General features: G+C 38.1%; 1 protein-coding gene across 1 annotated transcript in view; it reads right to left on the bottom strand.

Annotated features, from left to right (window-relative positions):
- Nucleotides 1-14748, bottom strand: part of LOC108798573 (cadherin-19-like) — an 82755-nt gene extending 68007 nt beyond the window's left edge. The window contains exon 1 of the mRNA XM_018570334.1: nt 14693-14748. The gene's annotated coding sequence lies outside the window, so the exon portion shown is untranslated. The remainder of the gene's footprint in view (nt 1-14692) is intronic.
- Between the last annotated feature and the right edge of the window lie 6061 nt (nt 14749-20809).

The following is a 20809-nucleotide window of genomic DNA, read 5'->3' as shown; positions in this document are numbered from 1 at the left end:
TCTCATCACAAAAATAAATTATAAAAAAATATATAAAGGGCACATATTTATTTTCTCTGTGTGTGTATGCTCCTTAACATAAGAATGGTCAGTCTACATAAGTAGTCTGCACATTACAAATTGTGTGCATGATTCATCCACCAACATCAAAGACCACAGTTAAAGTACATAAAATCTATTAGTGCTGTTATGTTCCAGAGTCTCCTCCACCCCCGCTGCTTCTTTGATTGTAAGGTGAGGGCTACCAGATATCTTTAAATGTTCTATTCACTGGAGTACTACTCTCCTTTATAAACAGACACTCCAAATTATGATTATTATATATATTATATAGGGCCAACAGTGTGCGCAACACTTTAAAAAATGGAGGGAGACAGAACAGTTACATTACAATTTCAGTACAGGAGGGTTAGGAAGGCCCTGCTCATGAGCACTTACAATATAGTAGGGGGGAATCTAGCCTTTGGGGACCCACACAGAAAGAGTGCAGTGCCATTTGTTAAAAAGGGGTTTTGGGAATGTTACATAGTATTTGAGGTTGAATAAAAACACGGGTCCATTGAGTTCAACCTTTGTGAGTGTGTGTGTGTGTGTATGTGTATGAGTCTGTGTGTGTTATGGAGGTTGAGTTGGCAAGGTTTGGATAGTGATTGGATATGGGGCTGAAAGGAGGGGTCAGAATCAAGTTTTACATTGAGCACCCTGGCTTGAGGGAAGGGGTTGATTGTTGTGCTGTTGATTGTAATGGAGAAGTCAGGGGAGGGGACACAAAAATGAGGAAATATTATAAGCTCTGTTTTGGCCAGGTTCGTTTGAGGAAGTGGTGTTGATATGTCAGTGAGTAGATTAGTGATACGTGAGGAGACAGAAGGGGTGAGCTGAGGAGTGGAGACATAGATTTGGTTGTTGTTAGCATATAGATGGTATTGGAAGCCATGGGAGGTTATAAACTTGCCCAGGGAGGAGATATAGATAGAGAATGGATAAAAGGAGAGAGCCTTGGGGGACCCACACAGAAAGAGGAAAAGGAGAGGAGGAGGTAGAGTTGTAGGTGACACTGAAGGTGCACTAAGAGAGTGAAGTCTTGGTGGCTAAGGGGTTAGAGTTTATTGAGGAAGAGTGGGTGGTCAGCTGTGTGAAATACAGCAGAAAGGTACAAAAGTATGGGCATAGAGTAGTGACCATTGATTTTAGCAGTTAGTAGATTGTTAGTAAGTTTCAGAAGGGCAGTACATTTTAGAAGGGCAGTTTCTGTGGAGTGTTGCAGACAAAAGCCAAATTGAAAGGGGTCAAGAAGGCTGATAATGGTAGGGTGGTGGCCCAGGTGGTTTTAGACTATGCGTTCAAGAAGTCTAGAGGTAAATAGTGGGCCCACTGAGGGTTTTTTTATTATGGGGTCACCAATGCTTGTTTTAGGGGGGTGGGGACAATGCCGTTAGAAAGGGAGAGATTGAAGATGTGAGTAAGAGAGTGTATAATAGAACTAGAGGGTGACTGAAATATTTGTGAAGGTATGGGTCCAGGGGGCAGGTGGTGAGGTGTTTGTTGGACTAGACAAAAGAGTAGCAACTTCATCTGTGGTAACAGATAAAATGAAGAAAACATTGAATTTGATAGCATACAAGGCATGTTTGGAGTGAGAGATGTCTGAATAGTGGAGATTTCAAAACAAATAACATCAATATTGTCTATGAAGTGATTGGTGATCTGCTGGGAAGTCAGTGAGTTGGTTGGAGAAGGCAGAGGGGGATAAAGTAGGGAGGTAAAGGTAGAAAAGAGTTGAGGACTGGACGAGAAGTGTTAATATAATGTGATAGGTGTGTATGGCTGTATGGAGTCAGGAACTATTTTTTTAGAGGGCAGATTAATATAGGGATTTAGATTTATGCCATACTCACTCAAGAGCATGACTATGTCTTCTAATTTTTCTGGTGTCATCTGTTTGCCAAGGTTGTAGTGGATGGGGCCTAATTCTGTGATGGATGAGTGGGGCAAGTGTGTCTATACAGCATGGGAGTGAGATAAAAGTGGGCAGGGCAGGGCAGGGCAGGACAGGAGTGTAATTTTGTCATAAAGGTAGTCTGTTGCAAAGTAGAGAAGGGAAGGGTTAAAGTAAAAAGGGTGTCTAAGGTAATAGTTTGTTGTTCAGGGTGGTACAGAGCTAATGATAGGGGGAGTGTGAAACTGATGAGGTTGTGGTCAGACAGTGAAAAAGTGAATGCAGTGAATCCAGTGGAGGAAACCAAGGGCAACTGGCGAGGCAGAGTCAGAATCCTGAAGCCAGGTTTCAGTAACAGCAAGTAGGTTAAACGATTTGGAAATAAAGAGGTAATGTATGGAGGTAAGCTTGTTACAGACTGAGCATGCATTCCAGAGGGTACATGAGAAGGAAGGAGTGGTTCTTGGGAGGACAGGTATAGAAACAAGATTGCTTGAATTGTGGCTGCTGCCAGAGGAATAAAGGTGCTGGGTGTTCTGAGTAAATCTAGATGGTGTGGGGCCAGGGTTAGGGGAAATGTTCCCGAAAAGCAGGAGGGTGAGGGAATTGAGATGGGTTAGAATTACAGTTGTGAACATGCTCACTGATAACATCTCATTGATCCAGTCTGGCTTTCGCCCCCGACACTCCAAAGAAACCACCCTCCTAAAACTCACTAATGACTTACTAACAGCTAAAAACAATGGCCACTACTCCTTACTCTTGCTATTAGACCTCTCTGCTGCTTTTGACACAGTTGACCGCCCACTGCTCCTCAAAAAACTCCATTTGCATGTCCTACAAGACTCTGCTCTCTCATGGTTTTTCTCCTACCCATCTAAGCGCTCTTTTAGTGTAGCCTACAAATCTACCTCTTCCACTTTCTGTAGATGTTCCCCAAGGCTCAGCCCTTGGATCCCTTCTCTTCTCTATCTACACCTCCTCTCATGTTCAATTGATCACCTCACATGGCTTCCAGTACCATCCATCTCTATGCTGATAACACTCAAATATATCTCTCCACAACTCGCCTCCTAAGTCTATTCACGTATCATTAACTTACTAACTGACATATCAGTTCCCCCCTCGTGCACACTCCCCCAACTTTTCGATCATGATTGAGCACACAAATATCCAACCCTCCCCCCATTCCAAGCTGCTTGGTATCATCCTTGACGTGGACCTCACCTTTCTTCCCCACATCCAATCCCTATCCAGATCTTGCCGTCTTCACCTTCATAACATCTCCAAAATACGCCCCTTCCTCACCAATGAAACCACAAAGCTGCTCATCCACTCACTTGTTATCTCTCGTCTTGACTATTGCAACTCCCCCCTCATTGGCCTACCTCTACACATACTATCCCCCCTTCAGTCGATCATGAATGCTGCTGTCAGACTTATCCACCTAACTAACCGATCAGTGTCTGCAACCCCCCTCTGTCAATCCCTGCACTGGCTTCCAATCGCACAAAGAATAAAATTCAAAATATTAACAACCACTTGCAAGCCATGCACAACTCTGCCCCAGGTTACATCTCCAACCTTGTCTCAAAGTATCACCCTAACCGTCCCCTACGCTCCACCGAAGACCTCCTGCTGTCCAGCTCCCTCATCAACTCCTCCCATGCTCGCCTCCAGGACTTCTCTAGAGTCTCTCCCATTCTTTGGAACTCCTTACCCCAACCTGTCCATCTATCTCTTACTCTGACTGCCTTTCCGCGATCGCTAAAGACTCATCTCTTTAGGGAAGCCTATCCCACCTCAACCTAACCACTGAACTCTTTCTCAAACAATTCATCCCCACACAGCTACCTCCTCATGCATCACTTGCCCCTCCCTTTTAGATTGTAAGCCCTCACGGGCAGGGCCCTTCTTGTCTTGAATTGTATTGTAATTATAATGTCTTACCTATATTGTAAAGTACTGCGCAAACTGTTGGCACTATATAAATCCTTCCTAATAATAATGCTCTAATGTCCTGGAGACTTAGTCAGTATGCAGATTCAAAATAAACAAAAGTTGATAGGTGCAAAGTGGAATATTGTGGAATCAATAGTGTACAATCTTTTGTTAAAATTCTTTATAAAACAATCACTCCTGTGTCTCCTAAATGCATCTCATTGCACTTCACCAGTTCATTGACTTATTCAGGGGAGAAGGGGGGATTGTGCAAAAAGACTCAACAATTACAATGGTTAAGTGAACACATAGATAGTAGTGGAAAAATACACACAAATGATTGGATAAGCTTTTGTGAGACTGATTTTCCCTACTATACAGTCGTGGTTACAGCAAAGAGTCACATTACTTTTATTAAATTGTATGTCCAGCCAAAACATTTTTCTTACTTTTAGATATAGTTGGAAGGGTTAGAACCCCTTTCAGGTTTTCACTGCTAAGTGGTGGTCTGTTTAAGAGAATTCCCCTCACTTTCCTGCTGACAATGTTTCATCAGGCAGGGAGTAAGGAGAACCCTCTAACAGCAATTATAATGGCAAAAATAAAAACGATTTGCTTTAGTAGAGATGGGTAGGGGCTAGAATTTTTGTATCTGTCTGTGAACCTGTTGCAGATTTGCCTTCACTTACTGTCTAATAAAACGGTTTTCAGCAGTACAGGAAGTAAAGGTTAATCCCTGTAACAATGCCTCTGATAGCAGTTGAAACCTGACATGAGTTCTAATCCTTCCTCACTCTACTTAAAACTAGAAAAAAGTTTTTGGTGTGACATATACCTGAAATGGTTTATTTATTTTTGTTTTCACATAAGGTTTACAAAACTTTCACACAGTTTACATTTTCTAATCGGAATCAATTGGACAAATGTGTTGTGAATCCTATGTGAAAGTTTTGTGAATCTTATGTGAACAATAAGTTAACCCCAAAGTGTATAAGATTTTCTTTAAGAGTTGTATACACTTGTGGACATTTCACTTCAAGTGTCATAACCATACACTGCTTCATTTTCATCTAGGAATGTATTTTTCTGTACAAAAAAAGTCTGCCAAAAATCACATATGCATTTATATAAAAGCCTATCTAAACCCAAAAGCAAAAAATGTAATACAGTATATTGCAGCTTACCAATACTTAACTGTGGTGGCTGAATTCTTTTTTAGTTTTTTTTCCCCATTATTTTCACCTAGTGATCCTGAAAGTAAGTATGTTTCAATGTCATTTAACAGACCAAGCTGTCCAGCAAATGTGGAAGTTAAACAGTTGAGACAAACCATTTAACACTAAAAGGGTTCTTACAATAGTCACCTTTTTTCATTTATGTAAAACTTTGCTGGAATTCAGATTTGATTTGTTAGTCAAGTTTGTCTAAATCTGCTAGTGCATCTAACAATACCTGCTGCTGTCCAAGGTTGGCTCTGTTCTTCAACCATACAGTGGAGTTTCCCTAAAACAGGAAATGTGTGTTATTGGACAGATAACTAGGTGAAAATAAAGAGGAAAAAAAACCTAAAAACAAAATAAAACTAAGCAGACACCACATTTAAAGAGTAACTTTACCCATATCTTCGAAATAACAACAAAGGTACCTTTATAAATGTTTAGTAATGGCGATCTACAAACAGATATGTATAGCTAATTGCAGGCTTTTATTTTTTGCATACGTTTTTTTTCTTTTCTTCCCCAGTATTCTGACCGTGGCCATTTTAACTAAGAGCAGGTTACTAGATCTTCCTTTTCTTCATGGAACTCTGGCACATGTGACTAGGACATGTGACCATGCACATCATGTCATGGGAGGAGAATGCCTTTCCCTGAGATCTCATGAGATTACAGATGAGATTTACCAGCAATGCACTGCTGATGTAACCTTCCCAGGATGCAACGCTTGGGCACAATTACATCATTTGTGCCAAAGTGGACCAGGAAGTGGAAAAAAATTAACTGTAAGGAAAATAAAAACATGTTTGTTTAGCTAATAAATTTAAGATGATTTAATATCAGCATGCAGAGCTGTATGCTAATGTAATTTTTAGTCAAAGAGGGTGAAGTCCCAATTTAGGGATTGGTAAGCAGTAATACATTAAATTCCTGTTTTTGGGTCTAGATATTATTTAACTATGTATTCCATCTGCATATATTATGTTTTATATATGCATATTATGCATTTTGGTGCACATACTCTATAGATTACTGACACTGGGAATGAAAGTCATCAAATTCTGAACAAAGAGGCATTCATTCTGATAAGTAATGAACAGTTTATTTTGTGCTTGGCAGTAACATGTTAAGATGCAAGCATTGTATAATATAATCGTAACATAAGTAAGATCTAACCACCAGGGAGTTGCAGAACAAAGTAGTCTGCAAAAAGACAGGAATGGAACGTGATTTCACAGCACAAAGTACAGTTGTGCTTAAAATAAGATACACACATAGCACTGTTCCTTACACATCTGAAAACAAAGGGCTTGATTACTCAGGGCAAGCTCCTACTGTCAGCAAGGCCAAGCTGTATTTACTCTCACTTTCTGCCAAAATCATGTTATCTTGTTTGTGTATCTGGACACTCATGTGTGCAACCACACAGGTAAGCACTGGCATGCAGTCATGACTCAGTGGATGGTCTCGGGAAAGTAGCCTATATCTTTTTTTTCCACAAAAAGTTGATATTAGTTTCAAATAGACATTACAATAAAACATAAACTATACTTGAATACCTACAAAGGTATAGACAAAGAAAGCAGAAAATAATGTATTAATGACATATGATAAAATATAATATTTAGGAATGAACAACCATGGAAGACATAAAGGGAATCATATCAATATCAATAGAGTAATCAAAGAGTAGACCATTGAACCAAAAATAGAGGGCATCGCTTAAATTCGACTCTTGAAATCAAAGCCCCAAACAAAAACAGAGTAGCCTATATCTTAACAGCAAGGTGGGTTAATTAACAAATAATTAAGTCAAGCATATGAAAACATGTCAACAGTTTAAGCATACAGTAAGTATGTCCAAAAACATTGTAATCTGAACATGTGGAAAGCAGTTGTGGAATGTCTCATAAATGTAAAAATGTGTTTTATAATAATTCACCATAATGTTTGCAATAAAAATATTACATATTTAGTTGGATATGATGAAAATGTAATAAAAAAACAATGATATGCAATTAAGAACTTTAAAAATGTTTCAGTAGATTGAATGCATCAAGTCTATTTCACTCATTTCAATAGGGCAAGCAGTGCACATGTTTGCCAACATTCATACCTGATGACTACATACTTTTTCACAATTTTAGAAAGGAAACAACTGCAAGAAGTGCCCAATGGACATATCTTAGTAAACTGCCCTCATGAACATGTACAGTACATTGCTTATCAGAACAGATCTAATCATAGCCAATAACTGATAAGGTGCAGTGAAACACCTTGGAACTTGTTTATAGTCAGTGAGTTTGTGAATGGTGTTTACAACCAAAGGCTTTCACAAATAATGCTTCTTAACAAATTTCCCTGAGAGCACTTGATATATCTGCCCCCCCCCCCCATACTAGAGCATGGGGGAGCACGAAAGGAAAAAAAAACTGTGAGGAAAAAAGTGATCAAATATACCCCCCACTACCGCCAGTGGTGCCTAGGCAAGGGTTATGTCAACATCCTTCCGATGAGATCTCAGGGAATGCTGAGTATCCAAAATCTCACAAGAAGATGACCTTGCATCAATAAATAAAAATTGGTGTACTCAGTATGTCCCGGTATATCGCTGGCAGGATGGTGGCGTTACTCTCTGCAATACAAAAGTCAGGGATAAGGTCAGGTATATTTACTAACTTTTTAGGCCCTTTCACATAAGCGCTCCGATTTGGTCCGCCTGTCAGTTTTTCAGCCAGACACGATCAGACGCACTTTGCAAGTCTTTGGGCAGCCTTGTGTAAACAGACGAGTGTCATTTACACACAGATAGCCCCGGCTAGGTCCAGTAAAACAAACTGATCATTAATTCATTTCGACGGGCTGGATCTGGGAACTGGGGGTAATCTGATGTAAACGGACACAAGTCTGTTTACATCAGATTTCCCATAGACACACGTGGGGCTTGGCATTTTCAGTTTTTTCCCCATCGCAAGATTGATGGAAAAAAACTGTACAGACATGGATGCCACAGAGATGAAATCCGCTCCGTACTGCTGATGGGTCCTCTTCTGACACTCTCATCTGAAAGGGGCCTTTCCCTACAGGTTTTTTAAATTCATGCTGCTATTAAGTATGAGGGAGGAGGGCATGATACATTCAGCAGACCTCTTGCTTTTTACTTTAAAGTCTGTTTTAAGTTAAAGCAAACCTGTCATAAAAGAATTATGTCCATTACTAATCTCGACCTGTCAATGCCGGGTTGCTTGGCTCTTATGCTGACTCACTACATTGAAAACATTATATATATCAGTTCCAGAGCAAGTATGCAGTTTGACATTAGATCTCCATTCCCTAACCATTACCAACGTTATCGGTTCTGGAAATATGGGCGTTGAACAGTAAGGGGTCTGTTTATCAATGTGTTCACTCAAGATTCACATTTTTGTATTGAAATTTATGAAAATATTGGGTGAAATGTGTATGAATCCAAAATTAGATCTTCTAACCATTCAAATCTACTGGTGTCCAAATTATTTATGCCAAAATTCAATAATGGTGGGGGTCTTCTGTTTAGACTATTTATCTTTTGCATTATATGTAAAGTGTTCGCTATAGCAGGTAAACTAGGTGAAAGTGTCCACAGCTGTGAATTTTACAACAATACTGATTTAAAATGATGAAATGATGCTGTCTATCAACTTTTAATCTAGCAGGAATGTGAAAGTAATTTGGCTTTAAAAAATGTACACTTCAATGTCGAGTCTTGAACTTTTACGGGTAAACCGCAAATGATAAACACAATCAAGCTGAGAAACTCTCCTCTAGTTATTAATCCTCAATATATTTGATGCAACAGCAAACATTTACTGAACACATTATCTGTTTAAACAGCTGAATATCTTTATAAGGTTTGAATAGGGATTTTATGATTCTATTTCCCTGTTGCATAGGCCTTATCACTCTACTGCTCTATTCTCTTTGCAAATACAGATCTCATTCCAAGATATATCTACACCTGCCAGTTTAAATCCTAATACTCTCTTTCTATTAAAATGGGTATATATAGACTCCAGAGAAAGAGAGACATAATCCTGCCCCTGTACAAAGCATTAGTAAGACCTTATACGAAATATGTTCAGTTCCGTTTTGGGCAACAATTCACAAAAAAGATGTTGTGGAACTGGAGAAAGTGCAGAGAAGGGCAACTAAACTGAATATAGGCATGGAGGAGCTTAGCTATGAAGAAAGATTATATTAACTGAATGTGTTCTCGCCTGAGAAGAGGTGATTAAGGGGGGACATAATCACCATGTATAAATACATAAATGGTCCATATAGTGTGCTTGGTGCAAAATTAGGAATTCTAAGAACACTGCAAAGGACAAGGGTCATGCTTTGCATCTGGAGGAAAAGGCGTTTATCACGTATGGAAAAGCTTCACAGTAAGAACTGTGAAAATGGGAAATATATTCCCTCAGAAATTAGTTCTAGCCAGCTCAGCTACCTGTTTAAAACAAATCTGGATGCATTCTTAAAAGCACTGAATATAAATAGTTATTAAGTTTTTATATGTTAACAAATGCCAGAAATTGTTCATGCAAGGAACATCCAATTGCCTTATGGGATCAGGACAAATTGTTTTCCTCTGTTGGGGCAAATTAAACCATGCTTTATAGGTTTTTTTTGCCTTCCTCTGGATCAATTGTGAGTAACTGTGGGCATAGGGTTCTGTTTATGGAGGTTATTATATTTGTTTATAGTTTAAACTCAATGGACCTGTGTTTTTTTTTTCAACCTGACTATTTATGCAACTATGATAATGAGTTGTTTACCTGGTTTAAAATAGTCAACTGCTCTCCTCAATGATGCATACTTTTTTTTACATTTTCAGGGTGTATGTTAAACACACACTATCACAAAAATGTGAATTCTGGTGACTTTAAGTGGTTAAAATTTGTAATGACAGTATTTATGATATGATTGTCTTTTTTCACAAGCCTTTAGTTATATTTTTCTTAACATTTAATGTCACTGGCAGGAGTGCTTACAATTTTCAGCTTTTATTTATATGGTCTAACCCTTTCTCTGAAAGAAAAAAATGCTACTGTAATTGCTTAAAAAGTGTTAGCTGGAGTCAGACATTAATTTGTTTGTCACTTACTTAAAGTTCTTTTGAAACCATATGTTTATCTAAAATTATCCTCTCCACAGGGTGACAAAGTGCTGGTGATTTCACTACAGATTAAACAGAGTTGTCCAACATTAACAATACGTAAATCCAAAGTTTGCACCACAACCTAAAAATGTGACTACCCTCAAGCAGCTGATGTATAAATACCTTAACCCTTTCGCTGCCAAGCCCTCCGGAACATTTTTCAAATCAGCTGGCCAAGCCATTTTTGAATTTTCTGCAATTTTTTCCTATTGATTTGATTTTCAACTGCTGCGTTGCTAGCGTTTGTAAAAGACCCCCCAAACCATATATTTTCTGAAAGCGCAGGCCCGGTAGAATAAAAAGATGGTGATACTAAATTTGTAGGCCCTGCGATAATTGCGCAAATGTTTCTCAAATTAATATTAAACCGATAAAAATACACAATTCAATTGTTAAAACACACCAAAATCAGTATCCGTGCACAAAAAAAAATATTTTTTGACTAAATCTAAAAGATAAAACTGTATTGAGTTAATAAATAACAAATATTAGCAAATTTGTAATTGCGCCTTTTTGCGAAAAGGTAAAAAAATGAAGGTATGCAAAACTGTAAATAATCGACTTATGTAAAAAATTGTTTTGGTGTTTGTGTTGTGATAAAATGATACAGGTGTATATTTAATTGCAACACAAGGTATCACAACGCATGGCAATGAGTCACAAAGCTTTGCCATGCGCTGCCACATTTAATATTAACAGGGCTATTTACAAAAGGGTGAAGAGTTTGGAGAAGGCAGGAAGTGAAAAATCTAGGACAACAAAGCTGAACTGGAAAGTGAGCTGAATTGGAGATTTTTTTCAATTCAGCTATTTTGGCCTAGATTGTTCACTTTTCATGCCTTCTCCAAACTCTTCATGCTTTTCTGAATAACCCTGTAGGTGAGGGGAAATCTCCCTAGTAGACATGTGCACTGCCAAAAAATTTGTTTAGTTTCATTTCGTTTTAAATTCGGATTTGTGTTATTTCGTTTTTCGGGATTCGGGTGTGAAAGTCAATTCGGATTCGGAATTCGGATTCGGACGAAATTCGGTAGCGGTAGTTCGAACGTTCGTTTCGTTTTCTGTTCTTAATCGTTTCTTATTCGTTTCGTTCGTTCGTTTGCAGCAAAGTGACATTTGAGGGGGAAAAAAATATTTTTCTCCTTCTCTAATGTCACTTTGCTCCAACGAACGAAACGAATAAGAAACGAATAAGAAACAAATAAGAACAGAATACGAAACGAACGTTCGAACTACCGATACCGAATTTTCGACATCCGAATGTCCGAATTTCCGAAAATTCGTCCGAATTTCGATTCGGAACGAAACGAATTGCACATGTCTACTCCCTAGTGACACCCTAAATAGAAGGAAAAACCCAGCAGAGATTATAATCCTTCAATACTCTAGCCACAACCAAAAACATGTTTTGACTGGACATACACTTTAACTATGCTCAGCAATACAATGAACTGAAGTCATATAGCTAGGTAAATATTTTTGGTGGACTATTTAAAACTCTTTCAGTAAAGCACTCCGTTTTGCAGCTTCAAGTTAAACTTTTTTTAATTGCAGTGTATTGCCTTGAGTCTTTTGATGTGAACTTAAAGTGAACATCTACCCTCTATTTTTTATATAGACCATTTTCTATTTATATAAAAGGTATCACCACCTCCAATCTCTTCTTAAAATTAAACACATTGGGGGTGATTTACTAACCTAAACACACGTGCGCACCAGGTGCGTGTGATTTTCACACAGCAAAACGTATTTATCAACCAAAAAGTCTCTAAAAGCATATTTCCACTAATGCCATATATGGAAAAATCATGCACATGATGCATATATAATGCTGCTTCACAGTTTAGACAAAAATGGTTAGCTCATGCATTTACATTCCTGCATTCATCAACACTAACAACATAACATAGAGCTAATTTACACAACATCACCTTGCAATTCATGCAGGGCTTTGCACAACACACCTGCTGGGTGTGTACACACTACAAAGGTGTTTAGATTCCACCCATAGATCATGCTGGGAGGGAACACACAACAGAGGTGTATACATGTTCGTGGTGTGTTTATAAGGTTAGTAAATCAACCCCTTTCTGTTCAATTAGAATTTCTCAAGCTGCTTAATTTAATTTAGTTCTTCTTCACCCCACTCCAGTTTCAGGACTTTCTTTTTGTGAACTAGTGCCTAAAACTGCATATTCAAGATGAGGCCAGACAAATGCTTTATAAAGGGGTGCAATTATATAATTTAACCTGTTTTTAGCCTATACTGTTTTATACATAGATACATATTTCTATTTTTGTGCCAGTAATGTATTCTGAAATCACACAAAGTTATGATTTACTAGAAATATGTATTCTTTTATTTAAAGTATTATTATGTTACATTTTAGATACTTTTTAAAATTATTGTTACTATTTTCAATTGTATCATTAGTAGTAGAAGAAATAATAGTAATTGTTGTAGTTGTGCCAGAAAAAGTAGTAGTAGTGTTTTAGAGTGTTTTAGATGGTACTGTCGGTAATGAAAACATTTATTTGGATCAACTGTGGGTTTGATTTCTGTGAATGCAGGTTTTGTCTTTTTTTAACCCAACAATGAAATTATATATATATTTCTCTATTTCTTGTTAGCAACATTCATTTTTTTATATAGTATTCTGTTATATTCAGTTAGTTATTATAACACCCGGATCACAAATAAAACCTTACAGTCATAATATGAAAGAATCATATCATGAATTGTAATGGAAAAATAGACTTTATAACATATTTATCAATTTCATAAAATACCTGCTTGGCATATCCATATATCGCTACGCAATGTGACACTTTGATGATCAATAAAGATGACTGACTACAAAAGTTTTTGGAGTGTGAGTGACTTTCTACCATTTACGGCATATCTACCATTCACAAATTCTTCATACTACAAAATATATTCTGGACAATTTAATTCAAAGTTTACTCTTATAATGATTGCACTTGGTCTAGATTAAAACAGCAGATAAAAATCATGCTCATAATACGTTTATTAGGAACAGTATACTTTTTGAGAAAGAAACTTTATAATTTCTTAAAGTGACAGAAAATGTATAATTTGTTAAATTAAACTCAGGAGGTAAATCTTAAAAAAATTTATTTAAGTGCTTTAACTATTAACAATAATGTATCTTATTTGTGTATCACTCAGCTGCAGATCCTCAAAACATCTCTGTATTTGTGCTGACACTGCCCTTTCTTCTGGAGGGTGGCTACCTTTTCCTCATGGTCCCTATGTGTGTTGTTAAGTAGTCACTGCTCAGAGCTCACTCCTGTGATGGACTATAATTTCAATACAAATTAGTAAACTAAATGTGAGATTGTAGTCTATCATGGGAGCTAGCTTGGAGCGGTGGCTACTTTACAGTGATATACAAATAACCTACATTTGTTAATAGTTAAGGTACTTGAATGTAGGAATGTTCAGATACCAGTTCAGATACCAGTACCGATACTTGGCATTTTTCAAGAGAACTACCAGGGTTGCAGCTATTGCACCTGGGACCTGACTCTGGTGCTCCACAACTGTCCTGAAATGATTAGTCGTATTGTTTAAAAAAAAAATTCACATGACAATAAACAAAAATGTATCAGTACTTGTATCTGTGAGTACCTGGACAAGTACCAGTACTTGTACTTGAAAAAATGGTATCGGTGCATCCCCTATACATTAAAACAGGAATGCGTAAATCTCAGCAGTTGTGTATGCTCTTTAAAAATGACAGCTGCCTCCTAACTTTTAAATTTCTCTCTAGTCTAGTATTGGAGGTAGAAAAGTATCTGTACTTGTACCGAGTACAGTACTTGGTATCTGAACATCCCTACTTGAATGCATTTTTAAGATTTAACTCCTGGGTTTAGTAAGAGTAAACATATACTGTTTCAAGTTTGACTGTATATGTAAGAGTTTTGTATAATAAGAAAAACAACTTATCACTTAGTTGTATCTAATAAATAGCTGACATCTGAAAAAACATTCATGAAAATTTAACTGTAAATTAAAAAAATAATCACTGGATCAATTATGGATGCAAACAGACTTTGTGTAATGGTCTGTGTGTTAACAAACTTTAATACATTCATGTATACTTGTTTAACTAATTTTCATCTTCTACATGCTTCAGTTTCTTAAAGAGTGAATTTGTTTACAAAAAAAACGTGTATCACTGATGTAACAGCTTGACATCTTATGCAGGGATACAAAACTATTATTACTATAAACACCCAAATACAGTCTCAACATTTAATGTAACTCATTGGTTTTAGAGATTCAAAAGTCTAATAATTCAGTGTAAAGATGCACATGTTAAGCTTGTAGTACAGTATATTTAAAGAGGTAAAATATTATTTCATACTTACACATTTTTAGATTGTAGATGTTTAATTTAAATCCACATCCTCCATGCTCATTCCAGTAAAAAGCTCTTGTGTTTAGTTTTACAAAACTCCCAGTATTTTACTGCTTACTATTTTGGGTGTACTGGGCGGTAAACATGGAACACAAGGACTTTTGTATTTAGCATAATAAGCTTCTCTGATGTTCATTCAGCTCATTAGATTAAAATGCAGAAAGCTTCTGCAAGTAAAGTTCAAGCTCAAGAAAAAGACTGTGCTTGTGTGTAATGCATGTTGTGCAAGTGTAATTTGTTGTACGCTACATGGAACTGTCCTCTATTTGACTCTTGTCACAAAACTTGTCTGGCTTTGAGGCATCCCGGAGGAAAATAAATCCAGTATTGCATGCTGTAATTTTTTATGTTCTGTATATTATATATTTCTTACACTATATTATTTTAAAACATAGGGAGATTCTATGAAAACATTGAGTTGTGTTATACACACTGCATAGTCTAATTTATTTTATACTTTATTCTTTTTATTAACCACTTGGAGACCATGGTGTTTCACCCCCTTCCTGGCAAGGCCATTTCTCAGTATTCAGCACTGCGGTACTTTGACTGACGTTTATTCCATCATGCAACGCTGTACTGAAATGAATTTCATACCATTTTTTGAGGACAGATACAGTTTTCTTTTGGTGGTATTTAATTTCCACTGGGGTATTTATTTTTTACTATATAACAAAAAAGGTACCCTAAATTTTGAAAAAAACGTTTCTCTATAAAATGTTATAAAACATTTATTATCACCCCAATTTTTTGGTACAATATAAAAGACGGGGTCACATCGGGTAAATAGACACTAAACATGTTAAGCTTTAAAATTGCGCATGGTCGCGAAATCGAAGACAACAACCGCAACCAAAATTGGCCATAGGCGATGCTTTAAACGTTTTTACTGCACATCAGTTTAGTGTTTTCAGTGATTGATGGCCCTAGAAAAAATTTGCTCTCACTCAGACGTTTGTGGCGTTATGTAACATGTGCGGCATAATGGGCGCAATCGTCATTTTCGTACATAGGCGCACCCGACGCATGTTTACGTGTTTATGGGGGGGGCAGGGGACTTTAAAACATTTTTGTGTTATTTTTTATTATTATTTGTGAATATTTTTTTAGCTTCTTAATTTTTTTGTCTACTTTTTTCTTAAATTTTTTTGTCTACTAGACCCCTGATGTCAACTAGGGACCCCCAGAGAAGTTGATGAAGCAGAGATCTACTTCATCAGCTTCTCTCCGTTGTTCCGCACCGGAGAGTGACACTGAATGCAGGAAATTATGTAATGTACATCACTTCCTGCATTCGGGGACAGGAAAAGAGATCAAAGGGAGATCGAGTAATGATCAACTTTTGATCTACTGTTAGAGCGTCGCCGTGCCGGGCCCAGCCGCATTGGCCACAGCGGACGACGGGACCAGCAGCAGCGGTTAGGAGACGGCGGGACAGAGGTACGGGGGGCACACACCCGCAGCTCCTGCAAGCGATTGGGCGTCTCTTCAGACACCTGATCGCTTGTATGTAAACAGTCATCGCTGGCTGTTTACATGCTCACAGTTTTCCCTCTGGTGTGCCCGCTGAGCGCCGCACACGAGAGGGGGGATGGGTAGGACGTCTTAAGACGCCCTCCCAGCAGACTCACGTCCGGCCGTTCACAAACAGCCATAGATGGAAGGTGGTTAAAGACCACAAACACTATAAAAAAAGTATTGTCAAAAGTAACTTCTAAGTGCACATAATAAAAGTGCACAACAGGACATACACCTGTATTCCAGGTTTACATAATAAATACAATAACAAGCATGCAGAAAAAGAAAAAAAACATTAGTACATTTTTGCAGTGGCCAACCTCAGCATGAACAAGATACCCTCTTCTTCTATTCAGCTATTGTTATCGGGGATCATTGGAAATCTTTTTGTAATAGTTGACAAGAATGTATGGGACTGAATATCCTTACTAAGCAGTGTCTCAGTCCAAACATTCTGGAATACAAACATCAACTTGCTCAAGAAATAGTTAGAGAGGGTGGTTCAGGATGTATCCATTAATGCAAAACCATTTTCTTTCCCACCAATCATATAATAGACAATCACTTTCTACATCCAGCTGCAATTTTTACTCCATGCAAATCTAAGATTCCAAAGATCGCAAAAGCAACAGAGAGAGGTAAATGATTAACCAAGTTTTACTGAGTATACTGGGCAATATTATTCCAGAAAGATTTTATCTTGGGACAACTCCAAAAAGCATGATACAAATCTGATAGTTCCTGTCCACACTTCAAACATCCAGAGGAACTACTGAGGCCTATATGATAAGACCTGTATGGGGAAATGAAAAATTCTTAGTATCATTTCTCTATAAGTGGATGCAGTAACCGTGTCCATGCTTTATTAAAAGCTTGCAAAATCTCAGTAATGGATATATTTAGAAAACAGTTAGTCCACTTTGAGAGGCCAGTAGATTGTTTTGCATAATCCAAAGCTAGTCTATAATACCTATGGGTGCTAGCTATTGCACCCCTGTTTAAGTTGGGTTTCATAAGCAGCCGATCTATGGGGTTTCCCAATCTAAAAATGAAAGGTTTTTAAGGATGTGTGTTACATAGGAATGCATCTGCATAAAAGTGAATATTTCATGTTTCACAAATGGAAAACTCTCCAAAACAGCTGCAAAAGTCAACAGTTTATGATCAATGGTTGAAATAAAAGACTTAACTGTTGAAAGTCCCTGCATTGCCCATTGGTTTAAAAAGCTGATTTCTAGAAGCATGGAGGAAATCTAACAGGGTTATTCACTAAGCTGCCGGAGGCTCAGCTGTCATTTGCAAGGTATTCGGCTTCCTGTTCGACCCGCATTGGCTGTCACTTCGGCTCAGTCGAGCCGAAGCTTATATCTTCGGCTCGTCTGAGCCGCTTGTCTGCCTTTGGGAGATGTACGGGCTATAGTGAATAGCCCCTACAGCAGCCCTTCGGTTCCACTGAACTGAAGGGCTCCTGCAACTGAAGCTAGCCGAAGGATCAGCCAAAGCTATGGCTGATCCTTCAGCCAGCTTTGTGAATAACCCCCTACATTTCCCCAGAAAGGAAGCCACAATGAGGAATGGCTATTTAACAGGTGTCTATCTTGAAGCTTATGCTATACAGTCCAACCAAAATATAAAAGAGGATTTGAGATGACTTCTTCAGGCAGACATTCTCTATGCATATGAAGTATGTATATAAGATTAAGATCAGGTACTAGATTTTGGTCCAGGTCGGAGTTTGAAAAACTACTCATGCCATGGATCCAATCTTTCAAATATCTATTAGCAGCTGCAGTGTATAGTTCCACATCTGGAAAGTTGAGCTCCATTTTTCACAGATTGTTGTAATATATGGAGAGAAATTTTAGAATGTCTAATTTATTTTAAAGGTACATTTGTGCCACGCACTTTTTTAGGACTTTTTAAAGACAAATATTTTCTAATGCTTAAGCAGCCATCTCAATAGTCCAATTTTCTCATTTTGGTGTGTGCAAATCTTTACCTCCAAATATCAGTACATGGATTTTTATATTACTTTTGGAAAATTACACTGTGTTGCAACCGTCCTGTCCAGAACCCAGAAGGGATTTACAGAAGGCAGAGTACAGCATTGCTCTAAGTCAGGGGTAACAAACCTCCGGCCCTCCAACTGTGGCAAAACTACAAATCCCATGATGCATCTCTCTTTGAGAGTCATGTCTGTGGCTGTGAGAATCTTGCAATGCCTCATGGGATTTGTAGTTCCACCACAGCTGGAGAGCCGGAGGTTTGCTACCCCTGCTCTAAGTAATCAAAGAGTTACCTGGGCGTGGTGTGAGAAAACGCTAAGGTAACCCATAAAAAGCATAATTTTCTTAGTATTCTGAGAAGTTATAGTGTACCCACCAAACATGAGGATCTTGGCATGGGCGATGAGCTTACATATTTTGGCTAAAATACGAACTAATATTTCATGATTTTTTGTGTTTTGATCTTTTGGGGAGTAGTTTAAAAAAGCATTTAAAATGCATACAAGGCATCTGCTAAATAAATAGAGGTGACACTAATATGCTGATTTAAAGCATCCATAAATTACCTGTTTTTCACATTTTTGTTTCTTGCTGTTGGCAGCTAAGTGTTTCCTGGATAAGGTCTGGGAGCCCATAAAAAAGTGTATTTTAAGTAACCCATAAAATGTTTTATTTTGTATTCGTTGAAGTGTCAGTGTAGAACTTAAAAGACACGAGGACCCTTGGTGTGGGTGTTTTCACCAAAATAAAAAAACTAATACCTATCTTTTCGCCAAAATAAAAAACTAATGATTTGTGTGTTTTTTTCTCTTGGGAAAAAAATGAAAATGTGCTTTTAAAATGCATATCAGCTTTCTGGTTTAGAAGCATTGTGCATCCATGAGCAAACTGCCTGTTTTTTTAATTTTAGATTGGCAGAACACCTCTACTTGGTGTACAAAGGCCCACCCAGCCTCTTTGGGGTTAGAAGTGTCTCTATAGCCACCCGGATATATAGCCGGATTACTTTTACTGATAGTTGGGAGGCAGCTGAAAATAATGAAACATTGATCACAGCTGCAGCAGCCGTGAGCATGTTTTAACCACCTTAAAGGTGCCCATACACTGCTCGATTCTCGTACGAGAATCGCGGGAAATCTCGTACGAGAATCGAGCAGTGTGAACGAAGACGTGCAACCGTTTCTACTGTACGACCGTTTCTACTGTACGGTCGCACGTCTTTTGTCTAAGGAGCACGCTAGAAAACCAGCCAAAAATCGTACGTCTTGCGATGGTTGTACAGTGTATGGCCACCTTTAGTCTAAAGGTGCCCATACACCTTGCGATTATCATATGAAAAATGAACGGGATTGCGTTTTCGTATGATAATCAGCCAGTTGATCGGAAGTGCATGATCACAATTACTATACAACTGGCAGAATTTGGTTGAACGGGCTGACTAGAAAGTGGCGTTTTGGTACAATAAAAATCGCAAAATGAACACTGAACATGCAAAAACAAAAATCTGTTCTGTTGATCGATGAAATTCGGCCAGTTAGTATTGCTGATGAACGATAGCACAAATAGCATGATGGGCTATCTGTGCAGAAATTGAACAAGTGTGCGATGACGAGACACAAAAAAAACTATAATTGTAAGTTGTATGGCCGGCTTTAGATGCTTATAGATTGCATGTGGACTTTAAGTGGTTAATTCAACAGCCATTTATCTTGAACATCATCTGAGGAACCACACCTTGCCTGCAAGATAGCAGTGCCTGATTTATTCCTTGCACAGAGCAAGAAAATTATGACCTTTTGTGTTTTCATTTTTTTTATTTTGTAATTATATTTGATCAAATAAACCCTCCTGATTAGGTGTGCAAAGGTTTGGGCAGGAACTGTGGCAAATAGAATGACAGAGATAGGAAAAAAGCCACTTTATTATTGTTATTATTATTACTATACAGGAGTTATATAGTGCCAACAGTTTGTGCAGCACTTTACAAAATGGAGAGAGACAGTACAATTACAATACAACATAAATACAAGAGGGTTAGGAGGGCCCTGCTCATGAGAGATTACAATCTAGTTGTAGGGCAGGTGATACAAAAGGCTTTCTGTAATGTATTATAGATAGGCTTTTTAAATAAGTGAAACTAAATATGAGGATTATTTTGCTTATGTTTTGCCTTCCCTGGTTCCTGCTTTCCTCCCTCATTACCATGTCACTGGTACTCTGTGCATATCTACGCAATGCAGGCCAAGAGCTGATTGGAGAGGTCACTAGGGTGCTTGCTGAAAACATTGCAGCACCCTACCTTAGTACTCCTCTTATGCCTTCAGCATTGATCATAATTGTGGGCTGGCTCTTTAGGGAATTATGCAAACATCCCAATGCCTTAATGAGTGGATGTCAGTCTTGAGGAGTGGGCATTCATAGGATGACTGTATTTGCCTGCAGACTGCCCTGGGGAGCACCAACATGTGATGTTGAGCCTCAATGGTTGACATAACCAAAATCTAGTGAATAAAGGGGGGGGGGGGGGGGGGAAGCAAGGCTGG

The sequence above is a fragment of the Nanorana parkeri genome, unplaced genomic scaffold (assembly GCF_000935625.1).
Source record: "Nanorana parkeri isolate BGI_ZX_2015 unplaced genomic scaffold, ASM93562v1 scaffold1509, whole genome shotgun sequence".
NCBI lineage: Eukaryota > Metazoa > Chordata > Amphibia > Anura > Dicroglossidae > Nanorana > Nanorana parkeri.
This window is presented reverse-complemented; position numbering and strand designations above follow the sequence as displayed.